The 19,438-nt window shown below is 41.4% G+C and overlaps 1 protein-coding gene and 1 long non-coding RNA gene across 2 annotated transcripts in view; one reads left to right on the top strand and one right to left on the bottom strand.

The window, feature by feature from the left end:
- LOC126162319 (tyrosine aminotransferase) overlaps positions 1–19,438 on the bottom strand; it is a 216,559-nt gene that overhangs the window by 156,866 nt on the left and 40,255 nt on the right. The gene's annotated exons all lie outside the window — the stretch shown is intronic.
- On the top strand, positions 1,444–18,800 carry LOC126162320 (uncharacterized). Its single transcript, XR_007535060.1, has 3 exons — positions 1,444–1,603; positions 1,700–1,887; positions 18,692–18,800. It is a non-coding gene; the product is annotated as an uncharacterized LOC126162320 (long non-coding RNA).

The raw sequence follows: 19,438 nt of genomic DNA, 5'->3' as shown, positions 1-19,438 counted from the left end.
AGCTTATCTTGGCCAATTTTTCATGTAATTCTTTCTTCACATGCCTATTCAATACACAGTTATAACGAGTTTTAAGAATCGGTTTAGAATTCTGTACTAATATTTTGCTTATTCTGGGGGTTGGTCAGACTTTCATCTCCATCAAAGCTTTCTATGATCGTGAAGAAGACACGTTAAATTGCAGACAGGCACAATTAAAAGACACTGACATGAGACTTTCGGCCACAGCCTTCATCAATAAAAGGGAAACACACACCATCCAAACATACAAGCAAGCACACCTCACTCACACATGATCGCCAACTCAAGCACCTCGTGTCGGAGTCCCGAAATGCTGGAGTTAGCGGTCATGTGTGCATGAGGTGTGCTTGCTTGTGTGTTTGGATGGTGTGTGTTTCTCTTTTATTGATGAAGGCTGTGGCCGAAAGTCTCATGTCAGTGTCTTTTAATTGTGCCTGTCTGCAATTTAACGTGTCTTCTTTACGGTAAGTAACAATCTGGTTTTTCCTACATTGTGATATTCCTACCTGGAGTTTGCATTGTTTGAAAGCTTTCTATGGGTAATAAAGTGAATTGGGGCTTGTTCAGGTACATCAATACCTGACTGTGAGTGCTCATTCGGAAATGGGATTGAAACAGCATACCACGACCAAGTGGACCACGTCTAGCAAAGCACAGTGGAGTTCAAACCAATCTTCAAGCTGATGGCTGACTTTGTCAAAAACAATTTAGCTTGGTGACCCTAATTATCTCGATGTCACCAATAACAGGATTTGAAACAGAAGTCTGTGCGAGAGGGACCAGTGTGGTCAGCCTTTTGAAGGATAAGTAACTACGATACTGTGTCACCCTCTGCGACCTCTCACCGAGTTTCCAATTAATCATACTCGAGGTTCTCTAATCTGTCACCGTTGCTCATTATACGAAATCTTTGAAAAGGAAGATTTAGTACTGACCGTAAGATTATGGTATTCAGTTCTATAGCAAGTTTATATCCAAAATTAATTTTTAAATATCCTAAAACTGAGCTGAAAAATTAATTGTCAATAATTAACATTAATTGTTCCAAAATTACGGTAACAGAATGATATTCCCTTCTGCCCCTGACTGGTGCTATAAATAGAAATGTCGGCGTCATGAGACTGGGTGCGTGATGATATCTGACTGGTGGTTGCATCAGCCAGGAGAGCTGGGACCGCTAACCCGCGCTCCATCCAGTCTCAGGGTGGCAGCAGTCGTTTGCAGTTCCATCGCTGCCGTGGCTGTGAGTGTGTTTCGACGGATACATCTGATTGTCGACGTTACGGGTATTCTTCAGCTCTCTACAAGCAACCTGGTGACGTAGGTGTGCTTCTCCTACGCCTGACTTCTTGTTAGAAGTCTCCCTGTGATGGATCGTCCTCGTAAAGAACCAGTGGATACAGCGAGTGCGCCTTCTTTTTTTCTTCATTATTGATTTAGGTGTTCGCTATAGAGGAGTAACAACAGTTACTGCGAAATACGTAGGTTCGATGCTGCGAAAAGGTTTGTAGGTGGTAACAAATGCGCTTACTGCCGAGAAGAGAGTATAGAATTTTTGGAAACTATTACGAGTAGAATAAATGTAAAGTTCAGGCTGACACTTTATCGCCTCCAGTATCATAGAATTTCACTCTATACTTAAACAAATATGTATTTTTTGCTTTCACCCTACTTTCAGTTTATTAGTTCCTTGGCCAAAAGAACAACGTATATTCATTTCCTCCTGGAAAATTTATCTAGAATGAGACGTCCACTTAAATTACAACAGGAGATGTAATTACATTTGAAGGGTGCAAGATAGAAAATTACGTTTTTTGACGACTGGCTTTGCTTTCTTTGGGTTTTTCGATGGAACTGATCGTTAAGGTAGTATTATCAGTTATTCAAACCTGGTATGCTTATTGTTACCAATAATGCACTACAGACTTTTTTAGCTATCTGTAATGATACGTACCATATAATTTACTTATTTCTACCATGGCTAATATTTCTTTACTGTGTTTGAATTTTCGATGTCATACGCATTTATCTCGCTCCCTAAAAAATTCTATACAGAAGAAACAAGTGATTCATGCAAAGGGACGGGGCGGATTAAATTTCGTTGTTTCCACATTTTTCCGACATGTAATACTTACTTCATCCTTTCTTAAGAGCAGTGCTAAGTTAATCATTTACGTTTCCATTAGAAATGGAAACCTCCGAAGGGAAAGATCATAATAACAGTTTAGAACGTCGTAATGGTAAGCATACACCTTTTTTCTGTTGGTAGTTCGTATGCCTTTCATTAATTTTCTCACAGCCGCTGCGACTTTACTCAACAATTAGTCGAGAGCGTGCTGTCTCTTTTCGGGACTAAAGATGACGTAACATATGAAAGAAAAGAATTTCATTGTTTTGAAAGAATCGAGTGGCGTCTTTAAAAGCATATTCTTATAGGTTTTCATGGCGGTAAGTTCTAATTGCTACCTCCCGTAGCCGTATGTTACTGTAACAAACGTGACGGAAATGAATACATTTGTAAATTTGAACAGCAGACTACCTACATACGTAAGTTGCGTTAAAAACATGTAGTCAGGGCGCCATTATAATATTAAAGAGGCTTTTAATATCTCAGCAACCGCGAGAACAATGTTGGCTTAGCACTTTTGAGAGGTTTGCAGTGATATGAGCAGAAAAATAATATTTTACATTACGTACACTTTTGCAAACATACTACGGTTGTTGATTACGTTTTTACATTCGATTCATCTATCTAGACGTTGCGATTTACTCTCACTCCTCCCCTACTATGAAACCGCTACGTCAAATGTTTTGTATTGTTATAAACATATAGACAGCGCACATTTAACGAAAAAACAGTAGGTTGACAAGAGAGTCTAAGAAAACGGTGAGTTAGTGTATGGGCAATTGTAGATAAGTAATTTGTGCTATTTGTAAATGAAACGAGTATTTTCTAATTGTGAACAGAATATCTGAGACAGGATTATAAACTTATCAGCCACACATTGTTATAGACAACAAGAAATCGTGCTCAGACAGTTACTTTACAAATTTATATTATGTAATTACCAGAATACGGTAGCCGAAAGTCATTAGGACATGAGAGAACACTCGTAAGATATTCATCCATTACTGTCAATTGTGTCTTCATCTTTTGACTGAAGGGCCTTTCTTGCGGAAACGGTACATCTAACTACTTTGTGGCGAGCATTGAAGGAAACAACGATGTTGTACGTTACGGTGCGTTTTCACTTCAATGATAATGCATCTTTTCTTAGAGATGAGAAAAGTGGTTTGACGTTCACGGAGTATGTACTTACAGGAGTAACGGCATCAAACTCCAATCGCTGCCTATCGTGTTGGAAACGTGTCTGTTCGTAATGCAGACTTTCACGGAGTATGTACTTACAGGAGTAACGACATCAAAGCCGGCCGCGGTGGCCGTGCGGTTCTGGCGCTGCAGTCCGGAACCGCGGGACTGCTACGGTCGCAGGTTCGAATCCTGCCTCGGGCATGGGTGTGTGTGATGTCCTTAGGTTTGTTAAGTTTAAGTAGTTCTAAGTTCTAGGGGACTTATGACCTAAGATGTTGAGTCCCATAGTGCTCAGAGCCATTTTTTGAACGACATCGAACTCCAATCAGTTTTTCTGCCAAACTTCGGGCGGGACTTTTGAATGGCCAGTAGTGGAGTACACACTCACCGAATCAAAACCACAAGACACTATGGCGAAATCATTCGTTAAATGCCTTTCTTTACAGCCATAATACACTCATAGTATCCTACTACGTACAGCACAGGAAAATTTGAGACAGTGGCTGTAAAAATTATTTGTTACTTGCATTTATCTCCTTTAAAGTTCGTTTACTAGACACATTGCAATGAAAGTAACGTAAATAAAAAAATATAGCGTATAGCAATTGTTTTGTATCGGAAGTGCATAACGATAAAGATTTAACGAACCTGTATTACGTCAGATGAATGAAAGTCGTAAGCAGTTGTTTACTTGTGACATGCAAAAAGTGTGAGACGTATTAGTACTTCTTGTCACGTCTTCAAACTTTTTGCATGTCACAAGTAAACAACTGCTTACGACTTTCTTTCACACACACACATATATATACTGAATAATACCTCTCGTAGCTAACAAACGAAAAAGATTACAAAAATCAGTTAATGTTAAATGTAGGCTACTGTAATAACGACCAAATATAACAAGAAAACTACCGTATCCCTTCTACCCCACAGTAAGTTGGCCTATCAAAAACTGTCTTCAAGAGTACCTACAATTATTTACAACGAATAATGTTTCAGCAACCACGACAACTGCGGAAAACGTGCCTACAAACTTGCCTGCGTCAACAGTCAGGCAATAATATTGAAACCTCAAAAACAATACTGTACAATTACTAACGTGTTTACTTCAAACATGTAGGTCTACCGACTTCATCACAAAACGCTTCATTATTTCAACTCGTATTTAAGATGGCAAACGCTAATTACGTACTAAAAACGTTATACAACTAAATCGAACATGCATGCACAACGCATAACAAGTCTCTCAATAATTCAAATACCTTTTAATCGTTTCCAAAAGTCCTCTGAACTTCAATTCAACTCAAAAGCACGGCGAACATAGGAAGCGCGAGAGACGTTTGGCAGAAAAATGGAGCCAAAGCTACTCAACCAATCACCGGCAACTTCACCTATGGCCACTCTCTCTGTATACAGGCTCTCTAGGTCGTAGGTCCCACCATGCAGAGAGCGCGTGCGCCAGCCTCTAGGTCAACTTCTCCCCGAGCACGTGTAGGAACACGTGCTGTTCACTATCTTACCTGCGTGGCTGTGCTGTTGTACACTCTGTGTTTCACAAGGCCGCGAGTTGCCATCTTAGGGTCAAGTGCATAGTGGCCATCCATAGTGCTTGTTAGTTATGACTTCGTCTTCCACCGCCTGGCACTTTTTTTTTTTCGTGGGTTATAGACGCTATGTCATTGCTGTCGTAAATGAACGACGCCATTCGCGTAATAAACAGAGGGAAAAGAAGCAACAATATGTTGATATGAAAGGATGTGCAAATAAGGAAAGTCATAGAGTGCTTACTCAAAAGAGGTCGCGCTTTACTTGCTATGTCATGTAGTGGTGCCTCGTAGAACAGGTTGGTTCAAAGCGATACGAGCCAGTGGTGCTACAGTCTCCTTTGATCTCGGTGCGTAGGAGTGTAGGGACATAGGAGGGATAGTCATGAGCTTTACCACATTGAAAAAATAAAGTTACATAATTAATTTTCTGTTTGTTCCCAGCTAATATTTTACTGTCGCTGTACATATTGATATCCCCACCACAGTTGCCTAGCACGGCGCTAGATGACACAAAACAGAATAGCGCAGTTCATCTCCACTTCATCAGTGCCGTGCGTCATGCTATCTGGTTCCTCTAGCGCCATACTACGGCGCTGTGACGGCGATTTCAGTGTATACCAGGGTGGAAGATTTGTATCTACCAAAGAAACAAAACGTCTTGTATCATTTATTTTGAGATGAAAAGAAAAACTTTAAAACTATATTTAAAATGTTGAACGGTGTTTTATGGACGCTGGATAAACATATAATAGTCACAAGATATAAGATAACTGCTTTATTTACCGTTTCGGATACGCTTGTCTTCAGAAGAATGGAGAATGTCAGGTCAGGAAGAAAAACTTCAAAAAGGCGTAATGGGAAATGTGAATGTGATACATTCCAAAATGTAACAAACCAGTCACGTTTTTCAATACGTCACATTCAGATGCCCCAAGCTGCCTTTTTGAAGTTGTTCTTCCTGACATGATATTCTGAAGACAAACTTATTCGAAACGCATAAATAAGGCAGTTGCCTTATAGGCTGGGCGCATACCTCCTGCGTGACTACTTGTCACGTCTTGACTTTAAAACTACCATTCGTACACTAAGAAATCTGAACGTAATACCTGCTGGAGTGGCCGAGCGGTTCTAGGCACTACAGTCTGCAATCGCGCGACCACTACGGTCGCAGGTTCGAATCCTGCCTCGGGCATGGATGTGTGTGATGTCCTTAGATTAGTTAGATTTAAGTAGTTGTAAGTTCTAGGGGACTGATGACCACAGAAGTTAAGTCCCATAGTGCTCAGAGCCATTTGAACCATTTGAACGTAATACTGTTGATGGTCAAGCGAAGAGTGTGCTCCGAGTGACGAGGGCAATACTGTAATAATATGCGTTGTGCCACGGGAAGAAACTGATGGAGGTTGTAACACTTCCATGAAGATATAGCGGCAGTGCCACATTATTTCTCCGGTCGACCACTCTTATATATTCTTTCAGTAGCGTGTTATGAAACGGACTATAAAGGCTTTAATTGTTAAAAATAATATCGGATGATAAAATGATTCACTTACTATTAGGATTGTTCCTTCCGATTTAAACAACAAATTTGACTTAAAAAATCTCATATGCCATAACAAAAAGTTAACTTCTTCACACTGAAACTTGGGACATAAAGGAAACGTGGGTCGAGTAATTACATTAATACAGATGAAATTTTTCCCGATTGTGTGAAACACATACTGCTAACCGCGTCTGTTATCTCAAGGACTGATGAACTGGGCTGATGCAGATATTAAGCACGACGACAATCGTAATAATTCGCAAACTACTGTCAGCTGGGGTGATGGTTTTTAACTGCTGGATTCGGCTTAACCAGGTGTTCCTGTATAACTGTTGATACTCAATGTAAGGGCAAACTGAGACGTCAGCTTAGAATATTCTAAAAAAGTGTGTGCCGGTAGTAAATTACGTAAGGCGTGAGGATATAAGATCTACATATGGTGTTTATGCACTCAGGGCAATCAAAAAACGGAACACTAAGCATAATCTCCTACAGTACGTACCATTTTTCTCTCTACAGACGGGATACGAAAGATTAAGTAACAACGACGCCCTGAGCAATCAGCATCACTATCTGTTTCAATATACAACTTTGTATTAACGGAAACGCTCTTCCTTTAGTCGAGCAAAAATTAATTTTTTTTATTTTTCCGTGGTTTACGAATCATATTTGAAGGTAAAAACCCAAATTGATAGTTTTTTTCGGTGTTTTTCCTCGTTCTTGCAACATTGTTATAACCAGTACTAAAGAAGAAGTACATAGAAAAAAACTGTCATTTGCGAGAACATTTCTTCCGTTACAGTTATGAGAAGGTGATCATCCAAAACGATTTTTTTCGTTTTTTTCTGTTTATCTTGACTCTGTGAGACTAATTTTGGAAGAACATACGAAACATTTCTACCACTGTAGTTTGATTTCACTGTTTCCATCTATAGTTCTTGGAGAATTACTTTAATCAAATCCATCTTAGTAGCTTCATGTTGGTACAAACTAAATAGATCGTTTCAAATCTTTAACAGCTCTATTAATCGACTCAATTTTGCTGCTCACCTCGCCAGCGAAGACCGGGCATTGCAGTCTGTGTGTTCGTGATTTCTATTCAATGAAGGCCAACGCTGATATGTGTGTTCTTGTCCAGCCCAGCATTACTCAACCTTTTTCCTTTGGGGCACACCAGAAGACGTTGCAAGCTTTCGGGACATCCCTAAATGTGAATTTTTTGCCAGATGCAACAAAGCAAACACATAAAGTACATACCGTACATTTTTTGTTAGTATGCGTATAATCACGCAAACAGGTAAGCGATTTCTTGCAGACTGCGCTACTCCAAGAAACGATTTGGTAACAAAATGTTTATGTTCTAGATATGTTATGTGCAGACGATTAGAAGACATTAAAAACCTCGCAACACACTTTGATATGTATTCGGGACAGACCAGTGTGCCGTGGAACGGCGGTTGAGAGACACTCGTCTAGTCCACAGAAGACATAGAGCCGTCAGGTGCACACCTATTGCAGTTTCACCGACTTTCCAACAATATGACCCGTTACGGCCTCGCGGGTAAGCCGACAATCCTCCTGTGCTGTAGTACGTTGTTCAGTCAGCCACTGTATGGCCGTTGTGCACAACCTTCTTACAACAACTGATTCCACATGGTGTGCAAATCGATTTCCTGGGGATCGATATTCTGCTCCATTTGATATCTCTGACAGGCTTATACTGTGCCCTTTCACGTCAGCTAGGATCATTGGCAGTTGCTTTCATATTTTTGCTTCGGTTAATAACTCTTCATTGTCTTGTGAATCCTGAGCTTTCCTGTCGCAAGAGGCAGTGCTGTTGGGCCTGCAGTTACATCATCTCTTCCGTCTTAACCACTTCTCTCTGACACTGTTCTACACATTCTCCAAGTTCGAGTTAACTTGAATCATCTTTGTGGATGTTGCGATTTTCAGAAATGTTAATGTATAATGTTTCCACCCGAGTAAGTTTGTTTAACACTTCTTAACCTGCGAAACATTCTCATTCATGTGTAACTACAATAGACTGTCCCACGGGGTTGTTGACGTTCAGCGATACTTTTATGAGACGTGTAACAGGAGAATATTAATATACCGGGTGATCAAAAAGTCAGTATAAATTTGAAAACTGAATAAATCACGGAATAATGTAGATATAGAGGTACAAATTGACACACGTGCTTGGAATGACATGGGGTTTTATTAGAACCAAAAAAATACAAAAGTTAAAAAAAAATCCGACAGATGGTGCTTCATCTGATCAGAATAGCAATAATTAGCATAACAAAATAAGACAAAGCAAAGATGATGTTCTTTACAGGAAATGCTCAAAACGTATGCCATCATTCCTCAACAATAGCTGTAGTCGAGGAATAATGTTGTGAACAGCACTGTAAAGCATGTCCGGAGTTATGGTGAGACATTGGCGTCGGACGTTGTCTTTCAGCATCCCTAGAGATGTCGGTCGATCACGATACACTTGTGACTTCAGGTAACCCCAAAGCCGATACTCGCGCGGATTGAGGTCTGGGGGCCAAGCGTGACAAAAGTGGCGGCTGAGCACACGATCATCACCAAACGACGCGCGCAAGAGATCTTTCAACGCGTCTAGCAATACCTTTTTTTTGTTCTAATAAAACCCCATGTCATTCCAAGCATGTGTGTCAATTTTTACCTCTCTATCTACATTATTCCGTGGTTTATTAATTTTTAAATTTATACTGACTTTTTGATCACCCAGTACATATGACACCATAGCGCGTATCGTAGATTTTCCAGTGGATAATACATGGATGAAGGCTATCTACAATTCTTCAAAATTGTGAGACAGAAAGCTGCTTAGCACTTACATTACGGAGAGCTAACCTCGTCATCTCTATAGGTGGGTCCTCCTCATCCTGGGGTCTGAATAACTTGCTCTTCCTTTTTAACTTTCCATGACTCCTCCTCCCTCGTCTCTCTCTCCTCCCCGAGGAAGGAACCATTTTTTTTTTTTTTTTCAAAAGCTAGGTAGTGGGAGACGAAGTGATTGTGAATTGTGTAACTGAATCAGGACGTCGGTACCAGCCCGTTATTCACCTAGTCGGATGTGGTAAGCCGCCTAAAAACAACATCCAGGCTAGCCAGCACACAGACCCTCGTCGTTAATCCGCCGGGCGTGCCTCCCCGAATCCAAGCTGCCGTGTGCTAACGCGCGTGGCTACCTCGGCGGGTCACAATGTGCCACCAATTCTGTCTTATAATGTAGACTGATTTCCTGTGTTTAAAAATCTCTAAAACTATAGTTCGATGGCCTAAAAATTTCTGCTCGCACTGCTGTTTACTTCTGGTGAGTACGCGAGGGCAGTATCCCAGAGCAGGTGCTGTGCTGCAGACCCACTCCTCGCTCCAGCAGTTCGCAACAGCCTTTTAAGTGCGCAGTGCAGGCCGCAGGTTTAGGACGGCTTTTACGCTGGTCCCAGCGTGTGGGTTACGCTGCCAAGAGTGAGGCAAACAGGCGACGCCAGTGATCATGCAAAACAAGAACTGGGAGCCGGAAACCTGTCTGGACCTTGGAAAGCAACTGCGCCTTCTGCTGTGGCACACAGCCACTAACACAGTTACACCAACCTTTCAAACTACCTTACATCGAATAACACAGCATTAAAACGATATTATTTAATCCATGATGCTTTGAGAACACCGCGGCTGTTTTCGCAAATATCACCGAGCGAAAAAAATGCAGCCAATCACGCCTTTTTTACGACTGATTTATTTCGCTGGCGCCAGTTAAGGGTCTGAGCCATCGTCACATTGAAGCGACGATTTCCCGTACATATTTCACAGTTTTTGCTACTATAACATAATATTCATGATTTTACTGTTTACAGATGATTTTAAATTGTAAAAAAGGCTTTTATTTATTTGAAGAAAGGCTTCTCTTTATGCATTACAGCATAGCGGCCTGCATCGTCGATATGACGTATGATGAAAATTAATTTGTGCACTTTTTGAAGTTATGCACATTTCACTTTGTTTGGCAAGGCAACAACGACATTCTTTAATCGACGATGGTTTGAGAACAGGTCCGCAGCTCGTGGTCGTGCGGTAGCGTTCTCGCTTCCCACGCCCGGGTTCCTGGGTTAGATTCCCGGCGGGGTCAGGGATTTTCTCTGCCTCGTGATGACTGGGTGTTGTGTGATGTCCTTAGGTTAGTTAGGTTTAAGTAGTTCTAAGTTCTAGGGGACTGATGACCATAGATGTTAAGTCCCATAGTGCTCAGAGCCATTTGAGAACACCGCAGTTGTTTTCGTAGATAACACTGAAGAAAAATCTGCCAGACTCCTATACTCTAACGTACAGAGGAAAATCTTTCCTCAAGGATATGCAAAGACCTTTATATAATGTAAAAGCTTCTGTAAACAAGTAAATGGTGTATATTCTGTGTATTACAGTACTAAAAAAAGTGAATTTTTGTACAATAAGTCCTGCTTCCGTCTGACGATGAATCGACGTCCTAAACACTTTTCGGAGAAACAAGTAACTAGCGAAAATGTGTGGATAGTTGCAGTTTTTCTGCAGTAATATTTACAATATTTTAACTAGGCTGAAACTAAATCTGTTGCGCCGTAAACATGCACCACTCGACAAAAATAACTGTAAAAGGCAGTATTTGAAATTGTTGTTAGGATTAAGGAAATACAATGACAGGAAAATAAATTTTAAGGTAACGTCGGAGTCGTCAGTAAAGAATAAATTCACTGAAAGGAACCTAAGGAAATGTAACGCCTCATTGGCGATCGTTTATAACTTTCTCGTCTGACTGATTTCTGAGCAGTTTTCTCTTTTTAGTACCTTATCAGACTGATCAGTGACTGAGAAAAACGAAAAAGGAAAAAAAAAAACAAGAAACGAAGAAGAGTTCTGCGATTCGTGAAGGGCTCATTTCGTCAGTCTGACGTTCCGCAGAGACGCACAACAAACGTCAGTGGCAGACGCTAGAAGGCATGCATAGTGCGTTATGGAAAGACTTACCGGTACTCTTGAAATTCCGTGGGCAAGCACTCCTATACGTTTCAAGAAACGTGTTACACTTATTCGAAACAGATATCCCGTAATGGCCATGACGGTAAAACGGGAGAAATTTGCAAGAAAGTATACCAACATTCATTCTGCCTAAGTTAGTCAATTACATGTTCCACACATGAGATTTGCGATAACTCTCTATGATATAGAGCATATCAAGGTTTGCAAGTAAGATACATTTTCTCTGTAAAAACATTACTATGTACAAGCCGCTCACACAACTAAATTTTTCACTTTAATTCAGATCGACAGTAAAATTTAATAAATGTAAACCAACCACACATAGGCGTTTTCTATTTAGAAATATATCTATGATATAGAGATGATTTAAAATTACTTTTCTTTGCTTATTTGCTTGGCAGCACCTTTAATTCACAATGGAGGGCGTCAAGTATTTTTTATTGGTTAGGGGCAAGCAAGTCGCCGAAGTGGCTTCCAGTTGAAAGACTTGCACCGGACTGTTAGAGCCCCACGAAATTGCTTTTATTATGGCTCCGTATTTTCCTTCTTTTTCGGCAAGAGTAAGTTAAAACTGTGGCTTTGTACGTAGTATTATTTTTATGAATGCTGCTATTATTCTCGAATTGCGGCTGGTTAAAATTTCCTAAGAAAGGAAATGCGTTGCGAGGCAGTTGTTAGTAGCCCTAACTTAGATCGTTAGCTCCAGGGGCTCGAGGGTGGACACATACAGGACTGATTCACCTGCCTCTAACTGTTCGTTTTATGCAACCTGCACTACGTCTGTATATCTGGAATGGTATCCAGACAGGTGACAGCCACGTAGCCGAAAACGTAACTTCCCTCTAAGAACTTTGGGCCACTTCTTGGAAACTGAATCACACAGTAAGAAATACAAGTGAGTGTTGGTCATGAGTTACACGGTATTTTCGGACCAAAATGTACCTTACTTGTGCCATAGTTATCCAAATCTCTCCAATCTTTTTTTGTGTTATTGATGGTGTAGTCATACATGTTTTGGATGACTCTGTTAGTTTATTCCATTTATGGTACTTAATCTTTCGTAAACGGTTCAGAAACTTTGTCTTATAATATGTGTTTCTAAACCATATATGAAAGTTTTAGTATTATAAACGAATAAACTTACAGGGACATCCAAAACCTGTGTGACTTCACCGCTAATTACACAAAGAAAGGTTAGAGATACTTGGATAATTATTGCAGAAATAAGGTACATACCGGTCCAAAAATACGTGTAACTCATGGCCCACCCTCACTTGTACTTTTTACAGTATAATTCCATTTGCTAACAGTCGTATAAAGCTCTGAGAGAGACACCTATTAGTGGACACTATTATAGATTTCGCCCACCGTTCACTTTTATCACGTCTTGAACTCTCCTAGTGAGACTTTCAATGAAGTGTCTGTGAGCGAATGGCAGCCCCATTCTTCCTCAAGAGCCGAAACCAGATTTTGTCCGCAAACCACTGCCTCAAAGATGTTGCTTGTGAGGGAGTGCATTATCATGCTGTTACTAACAGGCGTCGTCCCTGAACTGTCGCCCTGCTATACGCATTACGTAATGATGTAAAACGTGTTCATATCATTTCGCATTTGGTGTTTTCTTGAGTGCAATAAGGGGACCGAATCTTAAGTACAAAAAACGCCCCCATACCTTAACACCACCTCCTCTGGACTTCGCTGTTGGCACTTTACACGATGGCAGGTAACGTTCTCCTGGCATTTGCCAAACCCTTTCATGGGATTGACACAGAGTATAGCGTGAATCATCACTCCAGATCACTCGTTTCCAGTCATGCACTGTCCAGTGGCGTCGCTCTTAAACCACCGATAACATCGCGCTTGATTATTGTATTCTGTGCTTTTAAACTTACTACGCACTGTCACCTTGCTAGCTGAACTGCTGTTAGCACTTTGGAAATCACGAGTGATTTGTTTTGCTAATTTCACGCTATTTTTTTTCTACCAGTCTCCGTAGTGCTCGACGGTCCCTGTCGGTCAGTACCTGAGGTCCACCAGGTTTCGGTTTAGCTGTGATCGACCCTTCGCATTTTCGTTTCACAGTGACATCACCAACAGTCGACTTGGGCAGCTTTATAAGGATTGAAATGTTCTTGATGGATTTGTAACTCATGGTACATTCAATGACTGGTACACGTTTGAAATCATTGAGTTCTCCTCACACACCCATTGTGCTGTTACTCTTCTGACAGCATAACACTCTCCGCCTCCTTTTATACGGGGAGAGGGGGTTGTTCTCTCGTGACACTTAGCAGTCAATTTCGCGTTACATAGGGGTATGCGGATACTTTAGATCAGACAGTGTAGGTTCGAAATCACCTCCTCCCATACGCTCGGATATTTTGTGATCCATCTCCTTTGTAGACTCACAGCATGTTTCCAATCTCCTACCAATGAACCGAATTCTACTACCTACAGTGGAGACTAGGTGATAAATCCATATCGTATCGTATCGTTTTCATTTTTTTGAAGTGGACAATTTTACATTTTTGATTATTTAAAGCAAGCTGCTAATCTTTGCACCACTTTGGAACCTTATCGAGATTTGACTGAATATCTGAGTAATACAGTATTTTCAGTGTTACTTCATTGTAGATAACTGTATCATCTGCAAAAAGTCTGAGGTAACGATATTATCTACCAGATGATTGATATACAACATGAACAGCAGAGATTCCATTACATTTCCGTGGGGCAAGCTTGAGGATGTGTAATGTGTATTGAACCGCGGACCTAGAAACGCCGGAGACGCTTCGTCCCTGCTGTAGCCCTTAGTGGTTCACAACCCCACGACAGGGTACAGCAGTCCACCCACCCCACCCATCCCACCGCCGCCCCACACCGAATCCAGGGTTAATGTGCGGTTCGAACCCCAGTGCCCCCCACCATCAGCCCCGGGAACGTCTCATACCAGACGAGTGTAACCCCAAGTGTTTGCGTAAGTATGGTGTACGCGTATGTGGAGACAGTGTTTGCGCAGCAATCGCCAACATAGTGTAACTGAGGCGGAATAAGGAGAACCAGTGCGCATTCGCCGAGGCAGATGGAAAACCGCCTTAAAAACCATCCACAGGGTGGCCGGCACACCGGAACTCGACACTAATCCGCCGGGCGGATTCGTGCCGGCGACCGCCACGCCTTCCCGCTCGGGAAGCAGCGCATTAGACCGCGCGGCTAGCCGGGCGGGCAAGCTTGAGGTTATTTCTGCTTCTGTCGATGACTCTTCATTAAAGTTAAGATGCTGCGTCCCCCTCCCTTCCGCCCCCCAGAATGCAGCACTCAAAATTATAAAAGTACTAAGGGTAGGACGCGTACAAGAACATATTTTATCGCCCTATCACGACTGTAAGGAAATAAAATGTCAGCCACTGACAGAACAAAATCTGCCTGTAACAGAAAGTTAATCTGATATGTATGTGGTTACTGACGAAATCTTATTACCATATGCACTTTGAGGGGTATCAACTTTTCACATAATCAGTACAGTCAAGGAGCGCATTTCGAGAGGCAAAACTCATAGTACTCGTATATACAATGCGAACGTCGTATTTGCGATGTACTTAATTGTAATGAGTGCAGGTTGCCTTTAAGTAAAAAAAAGTACGGACAATGTTGAAAGAGATTGTAAACAGATATCCATTAACAGTCTTCGTAAATATCCTAGTACGAAGTTAGGTATCTCCTTGAGTATTACAAGATGAAATGAATTCCCTTGTCCTGTAAGCTTACATCTTTTTCTTGCTTTACTTTTCGATTGCAATAAGTTACTTATAGGCCTACTCGTTTAATATCCTTGAAGTGTACAAGTAAACTGTGTGTGCAATACCACTGTGCAGGTGAAGAGAAAAACGAGCCTTGCCCTCTTAGCAAGGATTGGCCTTGTCCGATACAGCGGTCCCTCGCCCCTGTACACTGCTCTATATTGTGCAATGTTACTGCGGTTCATTCTACCAGCACCAAGAGTAGGCCATCTAGCGCCAGGCACAAGTAAGGCTTTTGAGTGGGAGCGAGTATGATGGAAATACTGATTAATCTTAGCAATTTGCTGCCACTATCAGTAAATGTCCTTAGATAGAATATAAAACTAATCTGAAATTATTCTACCGACTGAATACGTAAAAATACCTTTGAAAAAATATTTTGTTTACAACAATGTTTTTGGTTGAGTCGAGCCATTACATCGAACGCTCCACAGGCGTTCTTCATAGGGTTTCCTCATTTACGTAGAACAAAAACTAAACTGAAAATATTTTCCGTAACACCAGAGGAAGGGTATCATATGACTCTTAGAGGATAAACACGTGTACAGGTGAGTCACTTAAGAAGTTAACCCAAAATACTTCCGGAAACTCTTAACATGTCGTAATTATGTTTTCACCTTGACGAACTGTAAGAAAATCTTCAATAATCGACAAATGTTCTCTTGTCGCAACAATATTAATTGCAAAGATACGGATACGAATTTGTCTTTTTGTTTTCGAATTAATTTATAGTTCAGATTTGTTTCCATCAGTACTACCGTGCTCCACGATCGGAGAAAGGGTAGCACCGTTGGTAAATTTTTAATCTGTTTATTTTAGATAGATTTCAGCTACTGGGCAGCTACACTGATGAGCCAAAACATTATGACCACATGCTTAATAGCTTGTTTGTTCGTTTTTGGAACGAAACACTCAACTGATTCTGCGTATCAGAGACCTGGCAGTTTGTTGGTACATTTGTGGAGGTATGTGACATTAGATGGCTACGCACAGGTCACGTAATTCGCTTAAATAACAGGGCTGCTGATTTGCGTGCGCGGTGATGGCACCCAATAGCAACCAAGATAGGTTTCACAGTATTTACATTAGGCGAAATTTGTCGCCGAGACATCAAAGAGGGTTCACTATAATGTTCTTCAGACTACTGTAACACGGTTCTGGCTCCGAGACACGGACAGTTATACTGCTGAAAGATGACATCGCCGTCGGGGAAGACATCAAGCATGAAAGGGTGCAGGTGGTTCGCAGCTGTTAGCGTGTCTTCTATTACTACCACAGGTTCCATGCAAGTGCAGAACGACTCCGTAACATAATATCGCTCCCGCCAGCCTGCGTCAGTAGCGCGCTGCACGTTTCGAGCCGCCGTTCACCTCGATGACGGCGTTTGTACAGACGACCATCGACCTAGTCTAGCAAACATGCGATTTACCAGAAGAGCTGATACGTTTCCATTGACTGACAGTCGAATCCCTATGTTCCCGTGCCCTCTACAGTCGCAATTGACAGTGTCGTTGCATCAATGTGTGAACACGTAGGGGTAGTCTGCTGCGGAGCTCCATGTTCAACAGTGTACGATGAACGGTGTGCTCTGAAACACTTGTACGTGCACTAGCATTGTGCTCTTTCGGCAGAGGTGCCACGAATCACCATATATTCTACTTTACAGAGCAGACAAGTCTCTCAGAACCCCACGTTCTGTGAAGAGTCGTGGACGTCCAACCATTTAGTGGTAGTTTCACTGTCTTTCTATCTGTTTGCGTAGATGCTCACGCTATTTTTGAAATGCTCATTCACTGGCTCTGCGTAATAATAATCTGCCCTTTGTCAAAGTCGCTTATCTCAATGGATTTCCTCGTTTGCAGCCCATATCTCCGCTAGGGTGTCCCCGTCCGTGTCTGCTCCGCTAACATACTTTTGTTACTGCGTCACGTGTCCGCACCGCCACCAGACGGCATCCAACGTCGCGGTGGAAAGTGGTCGTAATGTTTTGGCTTACCAGTGTATCTTCAGTGCTACATGAATACAAGAACAAAATGAGGATCAGGCTTAAAAGATGTAAATGAAACCATCACAGATATATCAACTTGTAAAACGTTAATTTACGTACCATTATATCCAAGTCATGAAGATTCACTCTAAATATAACAGCACATGGTACCACTTGAAACAACTAATAAATATCAGTTAAACTGATATTTCTTGTCTGTATTGTTAAGTGGTACCTTTACTATTATATTTACGATGAGCGACCACGACTTGGGCATAATGGCACGTAAATTTACGTTTTACAAGTTGATATATTTATGATGGTTTCATTCATATTTTTATGCCTGATCCTCACTATGTTCTTGTATTCACGTACCAATGGAGATAGCTTCAACAACAGCTGCAAATTTACGACCGATGCTGCCCTCCCTCCTATCGTGAATTTATAGTTATTTCCGCTGCTAGTGCAGTAGATCTCAAAGAGATGAATTCGGCGTCGTTTCACTTTCCAGAATTCGATAAATACTACCGGAGCAATTTCATTTTATAACACTTAGGATTGCCTGTTTTGAAATGGGTCAAATGGCTCTGAGCACTATGGGACTTAACTTCTGAGGTCATCAGTTCCCTAGAACTTAGAACTACTTAAACCTAACTAACCTAAGGACATCACACACATCCATGCCCGAGGCAGGATTCGAACCTGCGACCGTAGCGGTCGCGCGGTTCCAGACTGTAGCGCCTAGAACCGCTCGACCACTCCGGCCGGCCTGTTTTGAAATCATAACTGATTATTGTCTTATTGATTTATACCCAAATACTGAAATACGTCTGGTTAGATAGAGGGAAAACCCATTGTCGCACTATCGCGATTCGTTATAAAAGGTGCAAAAAGGATATATAAAATTTTCCTGCGTTGAACTAGAAACGATCCTTCAAACAGGTGTGAAAGTTCCACGTGTTGTGGTTTTTATAAGATAGTGCTCAGTCTCACGTTCAAATCAGAGAAATTCTAATTTCTAATTAAGGTAGTTTTTTATAGCTACCAAACGGATTTTGGACACTGAAACGCCGTTAACTCTGTTTCTATAACATCCGCGATGCTTTCAGCAGAAATTACTGTAGCTTCTTTTAAGTAAAAAATGTCACTGCTAGTATCTGTACTTAATATTGCTATGACGAAACACTATATGTCACTTAGTAACGATTTTTTATGGTTGATCTGGGTGAAAACAGAATTACGTTGTCTTAAATGGTTTCAGAAATGTTTGTGCTTGACAGCTTGGCTGGCCCATTATCTATATTCAATTTTGTGGGTAATATTTGTCCTTCAGAAAGAACCAAATTAGCTTAATCTTCACGTTTGAGGGCAGCGATTATCATAAGAGATTATGCTTCAAAGTTGTGCAGTTTCATTTATTGATTTTTTTCATTATAGGGTTAACCGTTGACTGCGAAACCGTCAGAGATGGCTTAGCGGCGGATGCAGGTGGGGATGAGAGAAGAAATCGGCCACATCCCCACGAAGAGTAATCGCGACGTCTGCTGGTACTTTATGTAACTTCGAGTTCTTTCTGATTTTGAACATTTTTGAAATTGTGACTTGTAGCTAGCGTTTTCCAGAATTTCACTGTTCGCACCGATACTGCTTGTGATCCGTCTTTAAGCTCCTTGTATTAGCATCATTGATTTAATGCTGTTCCGACTTTCGAGTGGCCCGCTCATGACGAGGATTTCCACATTCTGAAGCAGCCTCCGATGCAGTATTCGAAAGGAGGAGGCTATGTGCTTGCATGGAGTTTCACACGTTCTCTTATTTTCAGTCTCATAACCATCCACAATAACACAGAAAGTACACAAGCACTCATCCGAGGCATTCTCGTGATACAGACACAACACTCCACAATTTACGTTCGACAAAGGCGAAGTACCTTACGTCGCTATCTCATTGTGTTCCTCGAAGAAAAGGGTATATGAATGACAGTTTTCGGTTTCAAACCAACGAATATTCATGTGCTTCCATAAAACATTCCGGGAGTGAGTCAGACTAGCTCCAGAGGTACGACATCGTCGAACATTACCCCGATCTCTGTTTGGGGGCGCTGTATGTGTGGAATGAACAAGTGTACAAATTTCATCATCAAGTTTATTTTCTGACACTTTTTCGAGTCTTAGTACTGCGTAG

This window comes from Schistocerca cancellata, chromosome 2 (assembly GCF_023864275.1).
Source record: "Schistocerca cancellata isolate TAMUIC-IGC-003103 chromosome 2, iqSchCanc2.1, whole genome shotgun sequence".
Classification (NCBI taxonomy): Eukaryota; Metazoa; Arthropoda; class Insecta; order Orthoptera; family Acrididae; genus Schistocerca; species Schistocerca cancellata.
This window is presented reverse-complemented; position numbering and strand designations above follow the sequence as displayed.